This window comes from Triticum aestivum, chromosome 4B (assembly GCF_018294505.1).
Source record: "Triticum aestivum cultivar Chinese Spring chromosome 4B, IWGSC CS RefSeq v2.1, whole genome shotgun sequence".
Lineage (NCBI taxonomy): Eukaryota > Viridiplantae > Streptophyta > Magnoliopsida > Poales > Poaceae > Triticum > Triticum aestivum.
Genome location: NC_057804.1, coordinates 150,982,103 through 150,989,011, shown reverse-complemented (window position 1 = coordinate 150,989,011; position 6,909 = coordinate 150,982,103).

Genomic DNA, 6,909 nt, shown 5'->3' with positions numbered 1-6,909 from the left:
ACCGATTCAAATTTTCCACGTATTCTGAGTTGGTAAACACTCGAGAAAATCGATAACTGAATCAAGTCTACACTTTCCTTTCCATTGTTTCGTTTAACCTTTCTTGTAACCTAAAATATCTGAGCAGTGATAATTCCCTACTTATGTAAACGCCTCAATGTACAACTCTATCAGTAAGACTCTGTTGCTATTGTGGGTGACATTCCGGAAACCACCGATGGGTAAGAACTTTGCCTATTGGCCTGCCTCGTTTCCACGAGAAGGAAAATGGTTCTCTTCGTCCCTCGCCCTTGGTACCAACATTGTTGCCAACAAAGCTGATAGGCTATTCTCTGACCTGCCTTGCTATCATGACCATGCAAAATGTTAGCACCCTTCCTGCTCTTAACCCACATGTTGGGCCCATAACCCACAGTTCCACCAGATCGAAACCTAACTCTCCTATATGAGGGAGTCCAAGATTAAGGTGTCCTCGGACAGCCAGACTATATACTTTGGCCGGACTGTTGGACTATAAAGATACAAGATTGAAGACTTCGTCCCGTGTCCGGATGGGACTCTCCTTTGCGTGGAAGGCAAGATTAGCAATTCGGATATGTAGATCTCCTTCTCTGTAACTGACTCTGTGTAACCCTAGCCCCCTCCGGTGTCTATATAAACCGGAGGGTTTAGTTCGTAGGACAAGAACAATCATAATCATAGGCTAGCTTCTAAGGTTTAGCCTCTACGATCGCGTGGTAGATCAACTCTTGTAATACTCATATCATCAAGATCAATCAAGCAGGAAGTAGGGTATTACCTCCATCGAGAGGGCCCGAACCTGGGTAAACATCGTGTCCCCCACCTCCTATTGCCATTAGCCTTAGACGCACAGTTCGGGAACACCTACCCAAGATCCTCCGGTTTTGACACCGACATTGGTGCTTTCATTGAGAGTTCCACTGTGTCGTCGTGATAAGGCTTGATGGCTCCTTCAATCATCTCCAATGACGCGGTCCAGGGGGAGGTTTTCCTCCCCAGACAGATCTTTGTATTCGGCGGCTTCGTACTGTGGGCCAACTCGCTTGGCCATCTGGAGCAGATTGATAGCTACGCCCCTGGCCATCAGGTCAGGTTTGGAAGCTTGAACTATATTGCCGACATCCGCGGAGACTTGATCTTCGACGGATTCGAGCCCATGTCAGGTGCGCCGAACAGTCACGACAAGTATGACTTAGATCTGCCATCAGATAGTGTTCGGGAGATCGCGCCTACGGTGGCCCCGGGAATCAACCCGGAGCGGATCACGCCATTCGAGGACGGGTGGATGGACCCCGCCAGAGAGGACGCACACTCATCGGAGTTGGAGCCGAACACTAACCCCAGCTCCTATGAGGCCAGTGTCATCGGACCCTCAGACTCATCTCCAGCTACAGGCTCCGAACTACGTGCATCTGTACCTATCAAATCTTATTGGGCACCAATCATGGAGTTCACCTCTGCGGATATCTTTTAGCACTCGCCCTTGGGTGACGTGCTAAATTAATTAAGGTCTCTCTCCTTGTCAGGAGACTCTTTGCCGAACTATGTCTGGCTCGAGTGGGAAGAGGACGACGAAGAAATTCGTTCCCCACTCACCACCCACTTAATAGCCATTGTCGATGACTTAACCGATGTGCTTGACTTCAACTCCAAAGACATCGACGGTATGGACGATGATGTAGGAGAAGAACAGGAACCACCGCCTACAGGGCGCTGGACAACCACCTCATCATATGATATATTTATATGGTGGACACCCCCAAAGAAAGCAGTGGCGATGAGGCAATGGAAGATAATCCCCTGGAGAAGCAATCTAGGCACCGGCCTCATAGGCGCCGCTCCAAACCCTGCCATAGCAAAAATAGTGATACCGGCAAAAGAGATGATAACAATCCGGATGGTGTCGAAGACGAAGACAATCCTGCCCAACCAGGCTTCGAGCAGGCTGAGCAAGAAGATGGGCAAGCTAGCCCTAAGGAACAGGTAACAGATGGAGAATTAGAGGATGATAATTACATGCCTCTCTCCTAAGATGAAGTGAGCCTTGGCGACGAAGAATTCATCATGCCTGAGGATCCCGTTGAGCAGGAGCGCTTCAAGCGCCGGCTTATAGCCACTGCAAAAAGCCTGAAGAAGAAGTAGCAGCAGCTTCAAGCTGATCAAGATCTGCTAACTGATAGATGGACCGAGGTCCTGGCTGCCGAGGAATATGGACTTGAGCGCCCTACCAAAAGTTACCCAAAGCGGAGGCTGCTACCTCAACTCGAGTAGGAGGCGTTAAAGCCCACACTACCAGCGCATGATGCAGCTGACCGGCCACCCCGTGGCCGAGACAAAGCGGTGTACCAGTCCGAAGTCCAGACTGCACCCCGTCGCCAATCAAACAATAACACTAAGGCCCGGGGCTACATGAAGGACCTGTGAGACGTATCGGAAAACAAAGCAAGATAGTCAAGATCGATCTACGGATCACGGGGGCGCGCCACAACGCATGACGATGACCGTCACGCCGGATACACTAAACAACAGTCCGGTCGGGCCGAATACAACAGACCAGACTCATTTGAACTATGTCGTGATGTAGACCGACATAGAGGCACCGCACACACAACTATGCTTCACTGACAAAGTAATGGATCTTGAATTCCCAAAAGGGTTTAAACCCGTGAACATTGAATCATATGATGGCACAACAGACCCCGCGGTATGGATCGAAGATTTTCTCCTACACATTCACATGGCCCGCGGCGATGATCTACATGCCATCAAGTACCTCCCACTTAAGCTCAAAGGACCGGCTCAACATTGGCTGAATAGCCTGCCAGCAAGCTCCATTGGTAGTTGGGAAAACCTGGAAGACGCATTCCTTGACAACTTCCAGGACACTTACGTGCGACCACCGGATGTTGATGACTTAAGTCACATAACCCAACAGCCCAGAGAGTCAGCCAGGAAATTCTGGACTCGGTTCCTAACTAAAAAGAACAAATTGTCGATTGTCCGGATGCCAAAGCCTTAGCAGCCTTTAAGCATAACATCCGCGATGAATGGCTCGCCCAACACCTCAGCCAAGAGAAGCCAAAGTCCATGGCAGCCCTCACGACACACTTGGCCTGCTTTTGCGCGGGCGAGGACAGCTGGCTGGCTCATAGAAACATCACACCAAGAAACTCCGGTGATTCAGACGCCAGAAATAGCAACGGCAAGCCATGACGCAATAGACACAAGCGTCGCAACAATGGCGACAACGCCGAAGACACAACAGTCAATGCCAGATTCAGCGGCTCTAAATCCGGACAGTGGAAAAAGCCATTCAAAAGAAACAATCCAGGCCCGTCCAGTCTGGACCGCATACTCGATCTCTCATGTCAAATTCATGGCACCACCGATAAACCACCCAACCACACCAACAGAGAATGCTGGGTGTTCAAACAGGCCGGCAAGCTGAATGCCGAAAACAAGGAAAAGGGGCTGCATAGCGATGAAAACGAGGAGCCTCGGCCGCTGAACACAGGAGGCAGAAGAAATTCCCTCCCCAGGTGAAAATGGTGAATATGATATATGCAACCCACATTCCCAAGCGGGAACAGAAGCGTGCACTAACGGACGTCTATGCGATGGAGCCAGTCGCCCCAAAGTTCAACCGTCCTCTTGTCCGATCACTTTCGGTCGCAGGGACCATCATACCAGTATCCGTCATGGTGGTTCGGCCGCATTGGTCCTTGACCCCATCATTGATGGATTCCATCTCACACGAGTCCTTCTGGACGGTGGCAGCAGCCTGAACCTGCTCTATCAGGATACAGTGCACAAAATGGGCATCGACCCCTCAAGGATCAAGCCCACAAAAACCACCTTCAAAGGTGTCATACCAGGTGTGGAGCCCTGTTGCACGGGCTCAATCACACTGGAAGTGGTCTTCAGATCTCCGGAAAATTTCCAAAGCGAGGAGTTAATCTTCGACATTGTCCCCTTCCGCAGTGGCTATCATGCACTGCTTGGACAAGCCGCGTTTGCTAGATTCAATGCGGTACCGCATTATGCATACCTCAAGCTCAAAATGCCAGGACCTCGCGGGGTTATAACAGTTAATGGAAACACAGAACGCTCGGTCCATACGGAGGAGCACACTGCGGCCCTCGTGACAGAAGTACAAAGCAGCTTTTTTAGGTAGACAGCCAATTCGGCGATAAAGAACCCGGACACCGCCAAGCGAGTGTGGAGTACCCCGCAACAGGATCGTCTGGCACGTCCAGAGCTTGACTAGCAATTCGGCCTCCGTCCTAGTCCCAGTCAAGCGGCGAAATTTGTGCCACGCGTACATAATTATGCACTTAAAATACCATGGGCATAGGCGGAGGCACGACTATGACACGGTCCACAATGCGGTTCGACCGCCCCAGGATCCATGCATCTTTACACCTTTTTTCCTTTCAGGTCCCTATCTTCGAGAGGCTCTTCCGATAGACCGACTGTCGGACCCATAGCGGGACGGACACACCCAGAAGACAAGAAGCTTTGGCGTACAAGGGAATCCTCAGGTGGTCTCTGATAACGATCGTTATACCTATTTTACATACCCGCACACAGTTCGCTCTTAGTCAGGATGTGTCAAACAGTTCTATTTCGCCTATCGCACTATTTGTACGCATACGCTTGGCGTATTGTGCAATAACAATGGAAAATAGCATACAACATTAGCTTACTATTATATTTCTTTATCCTTTTCCTTTACTGTTTATTTATTACAAATCGCACCCGTACATTTTGCTACGTCCAGTTCGCCAGGGGCTTCAGTGTACCCCATAACATGGCAAGAAAAGTCCGAACACTTTTGACAGTGCGTCACCCCTAACTTATAGCATTATATGCATCACCTCCGAATCATGTCTTGGGTCAATAGTTGGGTTTGCCCGGCTCCTATGTTTTGGTACCTATGTTCCGCTATATCGGCTAAGGTAGCACAGGGAGAACTACTGCGATTGTGTCTCGGTTCTTCTGGATGAGCACCTCAGTAGAGAAAGCCAAAAACTGACTATCATGATGAGGCGAGAGCTGGTCGCTGTTCGAGAGGTCTCAAATCCTTAAAGATTTTTTCCGCTTCGGGCGAGGAATCGGCCTTGTCCGATTTAGGTGTATATAGCGCCCCAAGTTCGGCCTTCCGAATACTAGGGGCTTCGCCAAAATTTAAAATTGTAGACTTCTATGGCCAAGTGAGAGTGATAAAGTTGTATAGTCCGATTGCCTTGTTCGCTGTGCTACACACCTCCTTAAAAGGACCAAAAAATTGGATAAAGATTGTTTATATTTATCCCGAACACCCCAGTACTAGTTACATGGGGGCAGAAGCCAATGACTGGCCAACTCTCAAGATTTTATAAACGGCCGCACAGAAGGTAATATTTTAAATCAACAAGTGCCATATAGCGCACATGAACTCGTTTTCATAGTACATGATGATATGAGTACATTCATTCAAATATTACATCCTTAGCACATTCATCCGCCACAAGGCGGGCACCCTTCATGACATTGTCATAGTACTGTTCGGGGTGGCGATGCTCCTTGCCCTTAAGCGGCCCCGCTGTCACCAGTTTCTCGGCATCCATCTTCGCCTAGTGCACTTTCACATGGGCCAAGGCCCTACGTGCACCTTCAATGCAGACGGACCGCTTAATGACTTCAAGCCGCGGACAGGCATTCACCATCCGCTTGACAAGGGCGAAGTAGCTGTCGGGCAGGGGCTCACCAGGCCACAGCCGGACTATGAGGTCCTTCATGGCCAGTTCGGCCACCTTGTGAAGTTCGACCAGTTGTTCAACTGGTCGCTCAAGGGCATCGGATGTTCGAGCTCCCTTCCTCATCTCGGTAGAACTCTGCGGCATCAGAGATGCTATGCGGCAGATCTATGAATGCTCTTGGAGAGCTCCGAATTCGGGTAAGTAAAAGGAAAGTCTCCTTCACATGCTTGCTTTGCATAATGAATGCCTTAACCGCTGCTATCTTCTTGGCCGCCTGATTCTCCTGGAGGGCCTTTTGGGCTTCGGCATTGGTGTCTTGGGTGCTCTGGAGGGCCTTCGCAAGCTCGGACTCTTGCGTCTTGGAGTCACTGTCGGGGGTTGGATACGACATATGCCAAAGGATGGCTTATCATGGTGGGAGCGAGTAGAACGTCGCCGGTGCCTGGAAGCGGGATGAGGCGAAGACATGCACGCCGGCGGAACTTACCCAGCTTCAGGGTTCTCCTAGGAGATAACACCCCTACTGCTGCTCTGTGGGGTCTCCGCATGATCACTAAAGCAAGGTAACTACAATGGTGCTCCTGGAGCTGTTTCAGGAGGTAGGAGAGGGCAAGGCTAGCTCTCTCCTCCGTGGGCTATCTGGTCTATCTTCCTCTCTAGATCCGAACCCTTTGCATGGGTGCCCCGGGGGGTTTATATAGGCCTACCCCCCGGGGGTACAATAGTAATCCGGCTGGGCGCGGGTCCCAGCCGTCTGTCTCTCAGGCCGCCGTCCTTCCTGCCGGCTTCTGGTGCCCGCCGAGCGGCGGGTCCCGTGGACAGGCTTGATACTGTAGCGGCACCCTTGATGACGCAGGCTCGGTCATCGGGTCGTGGCAACAGTGCCGCCGTCTATCAGGCGATCACTGTCGCCATTCCCTATCTTATCTGATCAATGGCTCGTGGGGCCCCGGAGGAGTAAGCCGACTCTAGGGGGGCCGACTCCCACGGGCCCGTCTTCGGGTTGCCCAGGCCGGCTTCGGCCCTCTCACTGACAGGCAGACCTGCCGCCTTCGGGTCGTACAGGCCGGCGTCGTGGGCACAGTGCACTGCATACTGTGGCTGAGATCAGGGCAGACATGGCAACAGTGTCGTATCTCACCGGAGA